General features: G+C 44.9%; 1 long non-coding RNA gene across 1 annotated transcript; it reads right to left on the bottom strand.

The window, feature by feature from the left end:
* Nucleotides 1-7,670: 7,670 nt before the first annotated feature.
* LOC113950378 lies at nucleotides 7,671-15,970 on the bottom strand. The gene is made up of 3 exons (XR_003528725.1): nucleotides 15,832-15,970; nucleotides 9,752-9,798; nucleotides 7,671-8,010 (listed from the first exon to the last, which is right to left on the bottom strand). It is a non-coding gene; the product is annotated as an uncharacterized LOC113950378 (long non-coding RNA).
* Nucleotides 15,971-16,368: the final 398 nt, after the last annotated feature.

Consider the following 16,368-nt stretch of genomic DNA (forward strand, 5'->3'; position numbering starts at 1 on the left):
GCTGGTATAGAAGAGCTTTTTCTGACATGCAAAACCAGACTCAGCATTCCCTCTTCCAACAATTTTTATGCCCTGACTAAATGAGAAATGAAGTTTCTGTGGCAGGGATGGTATCAGACTGTACTGGGCAAACAGCTCCATCCAACACGACATTTTAAGTCAGTCCCAACGCACAACACACGAAAAAAGTTACACTCCTCCTTGGTCAGGCCCCATCAGGTTTTGCTGAGGCTTTGAGCAGAGCAAGAGGTAGTGGAACTTCCACTAAAATTCAGGAGGATCCAGGTGCCAGCTTTTCCAGGCTCCTCAAAATACCCCCACTGGTATAAAAATTTCAAAGTCCTCTTCCCTTCACAGTTAATTTCTCTCAGCCAGAACGAGTCCAGAGTTAAATTTTATGGACTACAGGTTTAAGGGCAAACACATCCAACAGAATGATAAAACATGTCCCTCCCAAGGTGTCCCTAATTCCCTACGATTACAGAATGAGGACACTGCAGGGTTTTATTGCTGATGCACTCCAAGAGCAAGAAATTTTCTCAGTACTTATTGAGAATGATAAAGATGCAAGAGTGATTATTAACGTGCATCTCATGCATTTGCAATTATGCAAATATACATGCAAATGAAACACAACCTTTGGGCTCCTGTCATGTTGCCAATGCTTCCCTCTGTGGCACAAATTTTGGATACACTCCTTGCTTTCATACTTACACACAGGGCCCAGATGCCACAGGGTTCTGAGCATCTTGAAGACAGTCCTTGATGGCCTGGGGCTCCCTCTGGCTTCAATAAGTGCTCAAGGCTCTTCATACCACCCCCAAACCTCTCTTGGGCAGGTTGGGATGACACCAAACTCACCACTCAAAGGGGAATCTGTGTGATAAATTACTGATATGTGAAGGAAAGCAGCGAGCAGTGCCCCAACTTACTTGACTCCGTCATCATTCAAGAGATTATTTAACACTGTGGCTCACAGTGAAGCTGCCCACCTTTCTGTTTAATTAAGGCACAAAATGTAATTGGTAATTTACTTGGGGCTTCTCTTGGGATGCTGAAGAGCAGAGGTGCTAAGGAAGCCAAGGAGATGCAGTGTGTGTGCTGAGGTGAACCTCATCTGAATGCACCTCACAGCGTCCTGCCCTGGATGTACAGAAACAGCTCTCCTGGCACCCACTCCCTCCAGGAACTGCTGAAGCAGGATTAACCCACCTCCTGAAGGAATAAATCTCCTGGGTTTATTCCTCTCCAGCCAGACACACGTTGAAAACCTTGATAAATGAACAGGTTGTAAACTTCCTATAAGAACTGCTGACTGTACATCAAAGTTATTGTGCCTCCGTCACCTTGGTGGTGGTGGGAATCATTGGTGGGACAGACCAGGATCCTCTGCATACAAGAGCCAGGAGGGTCTAGAGGCATATCCCAAGCAGGTTTCTCAGTCTCTGAGAGTGAGGGGTTGATTAAGTGACTTGGGCTGAGCCTGGAGCTGCACCCTGCCCTCTCTTCCACTCTTCACCTGGAAGTGCAGGTGGACCTGACAGGAGGATCTCATGGCATTGAGCTGCAGATACGATAAAAGTGGAATCCCCCTGTTTCTTCCCCAAGTTCAAAGCACAAGAAAGCAGATGCAAAAGGCCATCCCTTGTTACACCAAAGCAAAAAAGAGAGGTTGGTCCCTAAAGTACAGGAACAAGGAGTGAGCAGACACATGATGCGCTGGGTATTTTCCCTGCAATACAAGCTGTGCTCTGTGTTCCCTCTTTTCCAGTGATGTTGAAATCCAACCCTGTTTTGATTCCCCTCAAAAAGTGCTGAACAGGACTCCCAGATCACAAATGTGCACAGAGAGAAGCATTGCCTGGCAGTACTTACAAGGTGATTATTGCTAAGGCAGTCTCCATATGAGTCTCTCACAAATCCAACACTTAAGGATCATCTCCCAGAAGGGATATTTTCTTCAGGGACAAAACAAATCAAGAATCAAAACATGGGTTAAATGCAAAAAGGCCTAAAGAAATTAACTGAGAAAACACTTGGCAGAGTATTTTTAAACTTTCTTTGGTGACTCTGGGAGTGCAAGTGTGGGTGGAGGTGGAGTAGTGGGCCTGAAAAAATCCTTTCCCAGCCAGTTATCTGTGAGGGAATGTCAGTGCACAGAGTTTTCTACTGTGCTCAGAACAGCAAGGGACTTCAAATCCCAGCCAGGGCCATGAAGGATTGCACAAGAGTCCTCTGGACCATACCGGCTTTGTCCCTCTCATCACAGCAGTGGGGGACCAGTCCTCTAACTCTGTGGGGTCAGAAATGTGCTAAAGGTTTCTTTTAAAGAGACTTTTGGACTCATCATATCCCTTATATTAAACCTCGTTCCTAATTCCTGCATTTCTGGCAATCTTGCCTTGCTTTGTTCAACCTGTAAAACCATTTCTTCCCCTCACAGTGCTGAGCTGCCCAAGAAGTCTTCCCAACTCTCCCCATCCCATCAGCTCAGGTAAAAACCAACCAACCAAACCAGTGACAAACAGAAGATAAATCCACATCCTTATCATAACCTTCTCAACCATTCACCTTCTAATGCAATGAAGAGTGAGGGCTGTTAAACCACAACTCCTTTCTCTTGCTTTCCACTGGGACTGTCACAGTGCTTATTGCTCCTCCAAGCAGTGACTGCCCCACCTTCCCCGCTGGATAATGCACAAACACAAGGGGGAAGGAGAAAAAAAAAACCATGCAGAAAAGTAAGCCAAGAAGATCTTCTCACAGCAAAGACCAGACATTCTGCTGCCAGCTGTGCTTAGTCAGGATGGTGTCCTCCTCAGCTATGCAAAACAGCTGAAAGGAGAACATCATGCACCAGCCAAAATTCTTCCTGTAAGAAGATGCCATCAGTAAAGCCAGAGACATCAGAAATGTGCCAGAGGACACCAGAATTTGAACGCTGAAGCTCTGCTGCGCTGGGAAGCACCCATCAGGATAATCCCTTGGGTCAAAGTAGACCAGTGTGCATTGAGAAAGTTGTCACAGGTTGAAATTCAGAAGGAGCTGGCTCTGTCTGCTGATACACTTTGTTGAGTCCACGCTTCACAGAAAATGCAGTGGCACCATTCAAAGCATGAGCAGCATCATCCATCATCACTGAGATACCATATAAGCTCAAGTAAAGGATGTGATTTTGCCCTCACAAAGCCAGGTGCAGCAGTGGTACACACTTGCTTAAAACTGTCAGAAATGGACTGCCTGCTATAAATCAGGGCTTGAAAGTCTATATAGAAAAATATTTTACTCTTACACTGAGCACCTGTCTATTAAAACTCCTGTTTTGCCTGTGTCCCTTAAAAATATATCAAGATCAGAAGAGAAAAACAGGCCATAAACCAAGATTTTTGAAGCAATTACAGGTCTAATTTCAAGAACTTACAACCCATTGTTTGCATTTCAAAAGACCTCAGAAACAGAATGTAATTTTTTTGGTCCCATGCAACCAACTCCATTAGTCAACCATTTTTCTTCTCCCCATAAATGGGATAGAGAGCTGAAACCACGAAAATATACAGATGGTTTCAAAACCTAGGACTGGGAAATGCCAAACGTATTTTCATCAAAGCGACTGAACTTCTATTATTTTTCATTTAAAAAAACCCAAAAAACACAAAAAAATCAGAACATTTAACTGAAACACCTCATCTTCCTTCACTTTCAGAGGTGTTTGATCCGGTCTAAATCCGTAGGCTCAGCTCCAACCATCTCCTGGTGAGACACGACCTCACCCTTCATAAAGAGCCTCACGACATGCAACGCCACACGGACTTTGCTGGAAAAAAACCCTAAAACTTCAGGAGCCAGAACAATGGCAACTTCAGTCTTGCAGCTCTTTCACGTTCACTTTCAAAAAGGAAAAGTAACAAGCCCGGGAGGCTGCATTTCCACAGGCACCGATCCCTCAATATGCATGTGAACTCAAGTAACCCCCTATTCATCCAGGCCCTAAAATAGGAAGGCACAGTTCTGGACAAGCATATTGATCTGGATTCCTGTAACTATCCCTTTGAAACACAAATAAACTATTGTTAAAAAACCCCAACAGATCTCAGTGTGTGCTCTGGTTCCTTTGCAATGTGTACTATCTGACTACAATCCATCTTGGCAGTGGAGCAGCTACGCAGACGTTCTTCTGAGCCAGCTCTAATGTAAAGGGATGCCAAGTATGTCTTCCTTTTGTATTTACAGTAATAGTCTCAGCTTTCCCCACCACTGGGAGTGCTGTTGGGGATCAGCTGGCAAAAATACACTGATCTAAAAGGACCACTGTAATTCCACTTGAGGTTGAAACTGTTTTGCAGGGGTTGTCGGCAAGGACCTTCTCCCACATTAATCTACAGCAAGTAACATCGTGGTGCTGTCACTGGCATGGAGCTGACAAAAAATCCTGTGTCTGCCTCCTCCCAAGTTGGACTATCTGTTGACAGACCACTGGCTCTCTTACACTGGTCTATATTTGGAGTGAGGCTCTCTGGCATGTCAGAGTTGTGCTGTCTGCTCTGGAAGTGGAAAAACAAGGGTGATCTATCACAGAAGTGGATGCTTCAGAGAGGCAGGTATACAAATGTTTGAATCAAACAGCGCTAGGATGCAGCCAGGCTATTGTGGCCTCCAGGAGCCCTCAAGGATTGGGGAGGCATGCAGGATGTGTATCACTGCACTGAGCAACCTGCAAATAGAGTTGTTTTGTGGTAGGAAATCTTGCCAACTTCAGGGCTGCTTCACCCTGCAAAGCCTAGAACTTGTCTCCAGCTGCCCTGGCCACACAGCTGGCAGGTCACCTCGAAGCAGCCAGTGCAACACTGGCAGACAGACAGACTGGCCACTGACAAGTACAAGAAGTTTGAAATCATCACCGTATCACAGAATGCTTTGAGTTGGAAGGATCTTAAAGGCTACTCATTCCAACCTTCTGCCATGGGCAGGGACACCCTCCACTAGCCCAGATTGCTCCAAGCCCCGTCCAACCTGGTCTTGGACACTTCCAGGGATCCAGGGACAGCCACAGCTTCTCTGGGCAACCTGTGCCAGGGCCTCCTCACTCTCACAGTGAAGAATTTCTCCCTAATATCCAATCTAACCCTGCCCTGTGTCAGTTTGAAGTCATTCCCCTTATCCCATTATTCCATGTCCTTATAAAACATCCCCCTCCAGCTCTCTTGGAGCCCTCTGAGGTACTGGAAGGTGCTCTAAGGTATAATAAACCAGCCCATGTTCTGTCCCTTAAAACAGGGCACAACCAGTAAAAGACTGCCCCATCTTCTCAATACTGGAGAATAATGAACAGTTTTTGCCACAATACTAAAACTCCCACCAGGATTTCAGAAGGACTTTTCGTGTTTGTTTTTTTTTGAAGGTGATAATTCATGTAAATAAACCACCCCTCATGACCATTTAACATTTAACTTATTATACCATTATCCTAATTTATATTTTGTTAAGCCTTAGGGGATTTAGCTGAGAGCCCAGATCCATTGCAGCAAGTGCTATAAAGACACACAGTAGAAATAAACCCTTGCTTCAATGAATTTACAAGTCTGAATAGACAAAAGGCAGGAGAAAGGCAAAATTATTCTCCAGGCCCCACCAAAACAGCCAATAAACTTACCCCCACTTCCTGCTGACTTGTGCTCCAGAACGTCAGCTTTCATTAAAAAAAACAACAACAACAAAAGACATTTCTAGCTCCTGTGGTTGTAAAAAGACTCATGAAGACACACTAAATCAATGCAATCACATTCACCCAGCTATGCAGATGACTATGAGAGGGACACAGCCGTTCATCTCTGACAGGGTGCAAATAATTACACATTTCTGCAGCCACAGACTTCTCCATTTCAGTGCAGTGACTTTTAGTTCATATGTCCCTTCATCCTGCCTAAAGTGGTGACTTATCCTCCAGTTTTTCCTGCCTCAAATCCACACTAACACGCATGTTTCCATCACTATTGCAGGTAGTCAGTGCCCACAAGTTTTGGCTGTCAAAGCTGGTATCCTTCTTACACCCCACAGTAGAAGCACAGCACAGTTAAAAGAGAGGAGGCTGAAGTGAACTGTGCTAGAACCAGGACCCAGGAGACCAGTGGGAATGTGCAGAGAGGGGAAAAAACCCCAAGAAAACCCTCCACCATCCACAGCAATATCTTCTGAAAGCACAAGTCCATAAAACATCCAGCTTGGGGGACAAAGGGAATTTCATGGAAAGAAAGCAAAGCAACCTTTGCCACGTTCAGAGAACCACTGAATGGTTTGGATTGGAAGGGATCTTAAAGACCATCTCATTCCAACTCCCTGCCATGGGAGGGACACTTTCCACTAGCCCAGGTTACTCAGAGCTCTGTCCAACCTGGTCTTGAGCTCTGCCAGGGGCGGGGCAGCCACAACCTCTCTGGGCAACCTGTGCCAGGGCCTCCCCACCCTCAAAGGGAAGAATTTCTTCCTGATATCCAATCTAACCCTGCCCTCCTTCAGCTTAAGGCCATTCCCCCTTCCCAGTCACTCCATGCCCTGGTGAATAGGACATTGTTTAGGTTTGTACCACAAAACACATGAAGCACCACCAAGCATCCCAGAACTTCTGTGCCAAAACTTGATCTTCCTGAGTGAAACCAGCAGCTTCCCACTCCCTCATCCTTCTTTTCCACTGGGGTATTTGCTAGCAAACCTTCCCACCCATATACAACTACTTGTGTTGAAAGCACAGACAGGCCTTCAACCAAAACCAAACCCCAGTCCTGTCTTCTCATCTCGAAAGGACGTGGCCAGTCAAGGTGATGTTGGGAACATGACACACTTGGGAACACACCAGTGCTTTCCCCACCTGCTGGCTCGAGGCAGATCGAGCTCTGCAAACTTCACCTCCCCTGCCAGCAGGAAATAAATCCTGTGGTTTTAGAGTTGGAGAGTGAATCCATATTCAGTTAGGAATTTATGGTGACTTTATGGATCCCACAAATGCTTCACTACCACCATTTTCTGGAAGCTGTACAATTCCTGCAGTTCATTCACTGTGTTCAATTGCCTTTTTTTTTTTTTTTCAGGGAAGCACTTCTAATTGCTTTTTTACAGATAGGGGTTTCTGTAAAGAATAGAACATGCTCATACTGTATAAAATGTTACCACTGCCTTTTCAGCTATATATAGCTTTTATAGCTAGTTTTAATTTCCCCAGAGTATTCATCCCAAAGGGTCAAATCTGTCCCTTCTGTGACTCAATGAATGCACACCAAAGTGTATTTGACACAATAATCACGGTGCTACAATTCAAGCAAAGTTTTCTCATACAATTTCTACCATCTCACGAGGAGGGCCCTTTCCTCTCAGCTGCAATGAAAGGTACAGCAGTAAGCAAATACCTGTGCAGTCTGCACTGATTTACAGATACCCAAACACTGTAACCAGCCCCTGTGTCCCCATGGCTGTTTGTTTGCTGTTGGGTGGGTATTATTTTGGTTTTAATATTGCATCAGACTGTTCCGCTCTTTCTCTGGGAAACATTTGTACACGTTTCTGCAGCGCAAACACTGCAAAGGCAGTATCAATTTTCTCCCTTATATTAGCCCCTCTGGTACCTTTACATTAACCCAGAATGAATCACTGGCCTCCCAGTCATTTCTTGCTCCATACAGATTGGAGGAATGGTGTAACTCACATTTCGGAGAAGGCCTGGTTCCTGCAGGCGGGTGGAATGGCTCACACTTCCTCTGTGCTCACATCCAGGCAGCCTCTGGCAGCTCCTCCACCTTTTCTCCCGGCTCTGCATCTGCTGTGCTGGCAAAAAAACTCCACTGCAGCCAGTGCCACACACACAAGGAACGGCGAGGTGGCTCCAGTCCTCCCACCAGCATTGTTCCCACCAAACAGGGTCAGCTTGGAGTGTCAGTTTTCAGTGTCAACTTGGTGTCCTTTTCCCATCAAAATTGCTCATCCTTTTCAGCAAGGGATTGCTCATCCTTTTCATCTGTTGCCCTGCACAAGGAGAGAAACATGTACTGTGTGTGCTCCTCACTGATGGAACACCCAGCTCTTCCAAAACAGACCAAAGACACAGCACACACAGGCTGGGCCAAGCTTTAACAAACTGTCCCTCCACAGCAAACTCTGGGCAAACCAATGGTAAAATAAAGCCCATGAGTGCCTGTATTAGGCTGGGGAAATATGAGCTGTGTTTCAGACTCAGATGGGCGAGAGTGTCTTTAGCCCAGACAAAACCCAATGCTCGACGTATCCCTCACAGAGAATATGGGAATACAAAGCACGTATCAGGGACCTGAAGATTTAAGTCCTGCTTGGTCTCCTCCTGCCTGGTCAGTAGAAAAGAAAAAAACCAGCTGTGAGTGCAGCAGTGTCTTCTCTTCTCACCAGGGACCCAAAGTAAAAATCCCTGGACAGATGAGACTGAATATTTATTGTCTTCCTCTGTATTACCCCCAGGTAACTGCAGAAAGACCAGTGTCACATTGTAAAGTTCAGCATCTCTTCTGGGTCCTGTGAATGTCACACTCAACCCCAACAAACACTGTCCAAGTGCCTCTTTTCCTTCCTAAGGGAACAGTAGCAGCAACACAGAGACTCTAAAGGATCCAGAAAGCTGGAGGGTGTCTAATAGGTGTGTGCCCTTGTGTACCAGAACACAACTGAAAGGAAATTCAAGTCACTATTTAAGGAGCAATGAAAACAGCAAAAAAGGAACAAATTCATTTAAACAAAATAACAGGGCCTGGGAGAGAAAATACAATTTTTTTCCGTCTTCCTGGGCAGGAGTCACCTTATTTCATCGGTCTTAGTCACTCCACTCTCATAAATGTTGTTATCCCCACTTAACTCATGAGAAACTGGGGCATAATAGAAGTAAGTTGTTTTTTGAAAGGCCATGCAAGGTTTGTATGGCAGAGCAAGAATAAAATATTTATGGTGTTAAACGCCCAGGCCTTTTTTCCTTCAGGCACTGGCGGGCTGAGGTATTGACTTGTACAGCAAATCAGTCCTGACAACTCCAGTAAATCTGTCTCACGCCAAGGGTAGTAGGATCAGCCCACTACAAAACATGACATAAATCTGTCCCTTACAGTCTGAGGAGAAGGTGTGGATTTGGGTATTAAAACCACTGAAATGTCCCATTACGAACTCCCAAATCTCGTGAAACACATCTGTTCCTCTCAGGGCCCGACTTTCGGATCGCTGAGGTCCACGAAAAGCTTGATTTGGGTTAATACATTTGGAATATACAGGACTGAGATTCAAGAAAAGCAGTTTTGGTCCACAGCTTTGACATGAATCTTATGTTGCTTTTGGCCAAGTGAGCCCCTGTGTCTGCCAGGTTGGAATTGCTGCTGTCTTGTCTCCTTAGCTCCTAAGCTCTTCATGGAGAGGGTCATCTCTACAGGAATACACAGACACTGGAGCTCTAGCCCTGAACAGGAGGATCTGGAAATCGGTTCATTTAAAATACAGCTTAAAATGCCATCAGATACGTTCTGATTTCCTGCAGAATTGCAGTGTTAGCTAAGGTTTGGTTTGGGTTTTTTTTTTTTTGGAGGGTGAAAATTCTGGCTGGGATCTCATGGAAAATGCCTGAGGGCTCCCCACGATGGGGAATCTGCATGAACTGAAAAAACACCATCACTCAGTCCACACTGGTGCCACAGCCTCCCCCCCACCCTCAAGCCACCTTGTTGGTGCCTGCCCAGCTCTCCCCAAACCCTCTCACCTGAACAATTCACCCACAGCAAGGAGCAACACCTTCACAGGGGGGTCCTGGGGAAGAAAAAAAGCACATTTAAAATGAATGTGTTGCTAATAATGTAAACTGCATTAAAGAGCCCATGTGAGCACTCCACTGGTAACACACACTGCACACATTTGTCAACCCAACACAAATCCATTTGAATAGATTTCTTGTGGCCTTTTTATTTATGAGGGGAAAATATCCCCCAGTCTCTGGGCTGATGAGAGCCCACACTTTCCCTTCTAATCTTAACTGCCTATTATTAGCAGCCCCATTTATAGGATGCCCCTCTGCCTTATGTATCCTGAGTACCCCAGTTTTCCACTCTGCATGGGTATGAGCAGGGGAAGACACAGAGCACTCAATTAGTGGCATTTCAATGTGCCTTTTGCAGCACACTCCTACACCTGGGATAATCTAATTACACAGGACAGAAACCTCACACAACCATATATTTTCCTTAGACCCTGCTGCCACCAGTTACTTTTACTCCTCATTGAAACAGAGTCCCCCTCTTTTTTTTATTTCCTCCTTTTTCTTTTTTTTTCCACATCGTTAAAAATTTATTATTTAGACTGATGATGACATCATCTGGAAAGGGACCCAGGCTGTGGTCATCAGGGCCTTTTTCTGCATTACAGAGAAGTAGTTTCTCCTCTCTCCCTTGCAGATCATTAATTTTTAAAACAGAGCTTTGCTTTAAATATATACAGCTCATTTTGCTTTCAGCTGATGAGTCAGAGGAGCTGTCTTTCAACCAGGTCAGGTGCCCCCTGTGCCATGTTTCCTGCCCAAACCAGCACGCACAGCCCCTGATGGAGCTCTGGCTCCAGGGCTCTGCAAGGAACAGGAGGGAATTTCAGTGTAAATAAACAAATAATTGTATTTACAGGCTGCCCAGCTTTGCTCTGCTAGCATAAATAAACAAATAATCGTATTTACAGGCTGCCCAGCTTTGCTCTGCTGTGCATCCTGAAATGGCTTGGAGAACACAGGCCTCGTCCTGCAGGTGCTCCTCAGGGGTGGGATCTCATCAGCTTTGCCTGCAGGTATTTTGTTTAAGGGAAGACTCTGTAATATGGCTCTTCCACAAGGAATGTGAACAGGTTCAGCCCAGTAAGGGTTTGAGTTTTTAAGGGGACTGTCCCATGAATGCTGGCACTGCTCTTTTCAGTGCTGTGGTTTCCTCTCCCTGCAGACATCAGGTCAGGGCTGTGCATTAGCTGGAGGATGACACAAGGGATTGACAAAGCAAAGGCTGACTGTGGGATGTGCTGCTTGCATCCTACACCTCACCCCTTTCACTGTGTGTGAGCACCCCAGGTCTCACCCCAGGTTGGCTGAGAGCAGAGTCAGCCCCTGAGGCAGCACCCAGAACCCTCCAAGAGACATTATATCAGTCACAGGCACCTCACAGCAGGACCCAGGACAGAGCAAAAGGAACCTGGCAATGGAGAAGCTGCAGAGAGAGGCTGGACTTGATCTTGGAGGTCTTGTCCAACCTAAATGATGCTGTGATTCTGTGAACTGTGTGTCTGTAGTGTCCTTGTTGGCAGGGAAACACCTCTGTCCCTGCAGGACCCATTGTCCAGATCTCACCTTGGCAGGAGCAGGAGCTCTGGACAGCACAACTTCATCCATCCACCTAAACTTTAATCCAACCCTAAGTCTGCAGGTGCTAGTTTCTCATTTTATTATCTGGAGGGAACCACATTTTTCCTCAACTGCAGGTATTTCTTCACCCCTTACACAGGCAAATCCATGCAAGCACTTCTCTGTTTAAGGCAGCATTTTGCAAGTCCCTTCAGATAAAATATATTTTATCGCCCCTCTACACATCTAGGTATTCACAGAAGCACATGGAATCAGGATGGATGTGCAGCTGCCTTGGAAACACTTTAACATGACATAGCAATTCAGGAGGAAGGGACAAGGCAAATCTTATCTGAATGAGGATGCAGGACACACCTAGAGAATGGGGGTGTAAACACCACTTATTTTTAGATACCTATCTTAGCCTACATTGTGAGACTAATCTCTTTAGACTTCTTACATACTTAGTGAACAGAAAAAAACATGCTTCCAAAAAGGAAGTAAGAAAATAAGCTTAATTTAGATGCACTCTGCTCTCATTGACTCAATGGAGAAAGAAAGTGATGGAGGGAGAGATCCTCCTAAAAAAGGTGTTATAAATAGCTGCAATCAACACATGGAAGAGACTCACTCCAATATGTGTCTGACCAGGGCAAAGTGTGGCTCATCCAGCACAGTGAAAGCTGCCACAAGTTCTTTAATGACCACGAGTGGCTTCAGCTTTGGTTTTAGGTTTACTCCAAGCACAACACCAGTCCTCAAACTGTGCTGGGGCACGAGTTCAGGACAGGTCCATGAAGAACAGTGCTCCCCATTCAATCATGTCCAGCTATTGCTTTCTTTAATGCCTTGTTTTTCACTGAATTTTCCACATCCTAGAACAGGCCCATCCCTTACCTTATGAGCACTCAGAAGTTGCTGAAACCCTAGTGTGGAATGCATGGATTGAGGTTTAAGAAAAAGAATTTGATAGTCTTCTACTATGTTGTTGTGTTATTTTCCATAACTCTCCAGTAGATAGGGAGGGCTGTCAGAGTACATACATAGAAACCAGTGTCACACATTGTTTCTGAAAAGAAAATTTAAAGGTCAGAAGTATGAACTGGCTGTTACATGGACATGTGTTGTAATATTTTCTTGGACTCAGTGATCCAGTAACACAGTTCAACAAAATCTGTCAGAACAATCCACAATTGCTCACTCTCCAAATCCTGCTTTCCCCTCCAGCTCCTCAACCTGACTCCTTGCAGGTCCTCAGCTCCCTCCACACCCTCTGAGCTTCCAAGGGATGATCTACAGAGCACACAACAATCCTTCCTTTTTGGATGAAACAAACAAAACAGCTGGAAGATGGAGATGAAACAAAGAGTAAAAGGAGGCAGTGCAGTCAAATACTTTTCACTGCACTTAGAGTTGTAATTACAAGAAGTGTTCTCCAAACACAATTTCTCCAGGGAATGACAAGGACAGAGAAGGGAGGGTAAAATGTTCTATGGTTACACATGGAAACGAGCAGCCTATCAGACAATTTTGAGGAGAAGATAGGAAAAATAATATCTCTCTATTTCAAACTAGAACAGTGCAGTCCTTTCAAAACTCAGCACTTTATCTGCACCTCCTGGCTCTAATTCTCCTGTTCACTTTTCAAACCCTGAGTTCCTCTTCCCTAGTCATCCTGCTATCCTCCACAGAAGACCTTTGCCACCTCTACCATCTCTACTGTGCCCCTGCCAAGGGCCTGCTGTTCAAAACCTCTCAGCCCCACAGTGTGGGAACCTTCCCATCATCTGCCCCGAGCCTGTGAATTGGGTCCTAATTGTGCTCCTGGAGGAGAGAGGGAGGTTTTATATGCAGCAAAGAGAAGTTAAAATGAATTAGATTATGGGCATATTAATTCAGGGCACCCACCCAATCCTTTCATTAGCTTGATTCTCCTGCTGCTGTAGCAATCTATAAATGTTACAAGCTTTAAATGCTCTATGTACTTTAAGCTTTATGGGAGCCTACTACTATTAACAGTTACACAAATTGGGAGGAAAGGGAGATGCTATCCAGGGTTATATACGAGCCTGTCAAGGCCATGAATGTACAGTCTTATGCTAAACATTCCCAGAACTCGGGATGAGACTTCCAGATACTTCGTCTCAAACGGCTCCCAAGGTGACATCTAAGGCAGCATTTCCAAGAGTGCTCAGGTCCAACCAGCCTTCCACCGTTTTGGCCACTCCTTGCCTCAGAAGAAGACATTCCATGAGTGTGACCAGGTCTGGAACACTGAGCAATTCAGCCCAACTCTTCCCCCTGCAGCCCAGACAGCCACAGGCGTGTGGTTTGCAAAGGAGCTCCTTGAACTTCTGAACTCTGCTTTTTTTTCTCTTAGGTCGGGAATTAAGTGGACTTAGTCACACAGAGCTTCACTCGGGGGTCTTTGAAGATGAGGAGCTGGCAGTGATAACACTTTGTGTGTATGTGTGGGGAGGCATTTTTTCCTCTTAGTCCTGAAAACCACGTTCAGTTTCTCAATGAGAAATAAAGCAGGGATGAGGGCAGCAGCCTTCCCCTGGTGATGAAATCACTCCTTCCTAATCACCATTGGAGCCTCCTCAGCAGGAGACCATCAGGTCACAACCTAATACCTTTTCCACTCATAAATTTCTAGATATCTCTAGTAATGGGATATCTCAGTTTATTGGAGCTGGGCTTGTTTTCTGTTAGTTTTTTTCTCAGAATAATCCTATGGAAAAACAGCTCCTTCACAGGCAGCACCATGAATTTTGGGAGCTTTACCTCAGACTGACCATAAGTTCCATATTTACACCTATAGCCAGACGGTAAAAAAGTAAGTACAGTACGGTACAGTTTAAAAGTCAAATCTCCATTAAGTTTTGTACAACTGCAGATGAGGTAAAGCACCTTAGCATCCAGCCTATGCTGGGCTTGCTTTCCAGGAACACAACTGTGCTGCCCTGGTACCTTCCATCAAGAAATCAGGACAAAAATTAACAAATAATACTTTCAGTCCCATTTTAGAAAGGAAGAGTATTTCTCCAAGCCAGTGTTTTCTCTCATTACCAGCAGCTGCATTACCTTCAGGTGCCCATTCTCACCCTTCCACCTCAACAACAGAAAGTCTCAAAACACCAGTTTCAGAATAGGATACGTTTCGTAACAAAAACACACGACAGCAACAGGGGAAAAAAACACAGAAGCACTTGCTCACAGTAATAACTATTTTCCTTTCCTCTTAAAGCAACACAATGAAGCAATTACTGTACTCTGGGCTTCCACGGGCTGCTGCAGCCAAAGCAATTGGTTGGGCGGCTCGGAGGGGGCTGGAGCCGTGGCACAAGGAAAAGAAACAACTCCTACCAGATATGATTCACTAACAACAAAAACATCCCCATGGTACCTCTTACTTTTCATAGGGTGAGGACAGGTTTTCCACCAGCAGCAGGGTTTTTCGGAGGAGAGGAATTTTTCTGTAATGGGAGTGATGACGTAGGTGTCGGTATGAAAATAGGAAGGACCTCAAAAGGTTACGGCTAAGCTGGGAGTCTCCTTGTACCTGAGCCACTGCGGGTTCTCAGAAAACTCCTTGTGGTCTCAGGAGGACTTACTGTATGGGAAACCCTTTAATTTACTCGAGCAAAGCATTCATGGGGTAATTATCTCCCTGGAATTACGGAGAACGTAACGGAGAATAGGTGAATAAACATGGAATGGTTCTCGCTGGGGGAGTCACCGCATCTCGCACAAACACGTCTATTGCTGGACACACTGAGCAGGGAACCAACCCATTAGACCAAGGAACATCATATAAATTAGAAATAGATTAAAGAACATCATGTAAATGTATTCTGTCTCCAGGCAACAAATTAAGTGACTCATCAGACCCACTTTATACGTATATATTCTAAAACATGTCTTTCGTTCCGATGGCCTTTGGCACACAGCTCTGCTATGAGTGTGCCTCTAAATCTGTATTTGTTTTAAAAGTATTAAAGGCAGAATTGGCAGCAACTTCTACATTTAGCTTGCTTGGCACTTTCTTTTACAAAAGGTTCTTTAAGTCTTTTTCTGGAAAGCTACAAAAATTATGAGACACCCGCTATAAAATTCAATTGAAGGACAGGCAGGTGGGAGAGAAATACTATTACCATTTTTCTCCATGTCAGCAGGCACTAATAGTTCTATGTTTTATATTATAACACATGAGCTTTCGTAATTGTCTCACAGAGATGAAAGTCTGATGAGGCAGAGCTGAGGCTGGGGGTGTCTGAGGTTTCTGCCTGTCATCCTGTGGAAGTTTTCTTAATATCCAGGTTGTTGTATCTCAGCAGGGAGTCTGATGCTGCAAAACTGAATGCAGTTAAAGGTTGTGTTGGCCTGACAAATGATTCAATTACTGTATAATATATTACAAGCAGTATTTCAATATGAGGTTACATTATTTTGCAACTTTGACTCACATGTGCTACTCACAGGTCCCGGTGAGTTCAACCAGACATGTGAGTGGTTGGTGTGTCTCAGAGCCAGACTTCTTTTAACCATCAAGCAGTGGGAAGGATTCCTTTGAACAGCTAAGCAGATGATTTCTTCTACCCCACAGCTGTGCCAACCCTGCAAGTGGAATGGACACTTTATACCCAAAATGTGCTTTGGAGGAATAAACAAAGAGAAGAGTGAAACTAAGACACAAAGTGTTACTATGGCCTGACTTTTTTTTTTTTTTTTAGTAGACAACAGAACAATGTCAAGAAGCATAATCACTAATTTAACTGTCCTTTCAAAGTAATGAATTAATCAAAGAGAGTAGATTTAGATGGGATTTTAGAAAAAAAATCTTTCCCTGTGAGGGAGGTTAGTTTTCTCAGAGAAACTGTTGCTGTCCCATCCCTGGAAGTGTCCAAGGCCAGGTTGGACGGGGCTTGGAGCAACCTGTTCTAGTGGAAGGTGTCCCTGCCCATGGCAGGGGGTGGGACTGGATGATCTTTAAGGTCCCTTCC

The sequence above is a fragment of the Corapipo altera genome, unplaced genomic scaffold (assembly GCF_003945725.1).
Source record: "Corapipo altera isolate COAL_440 unplaced genomic scaffold, ASM394572v1 268, whole genome shotgun sequence".
Classification (NCBI taxonomy): domain Eukaryota; kingdom Metazoa; phylum Chordata; class Aves; order Passeriformes; family Pipridae; genus Corapipo; species Corapipo altera.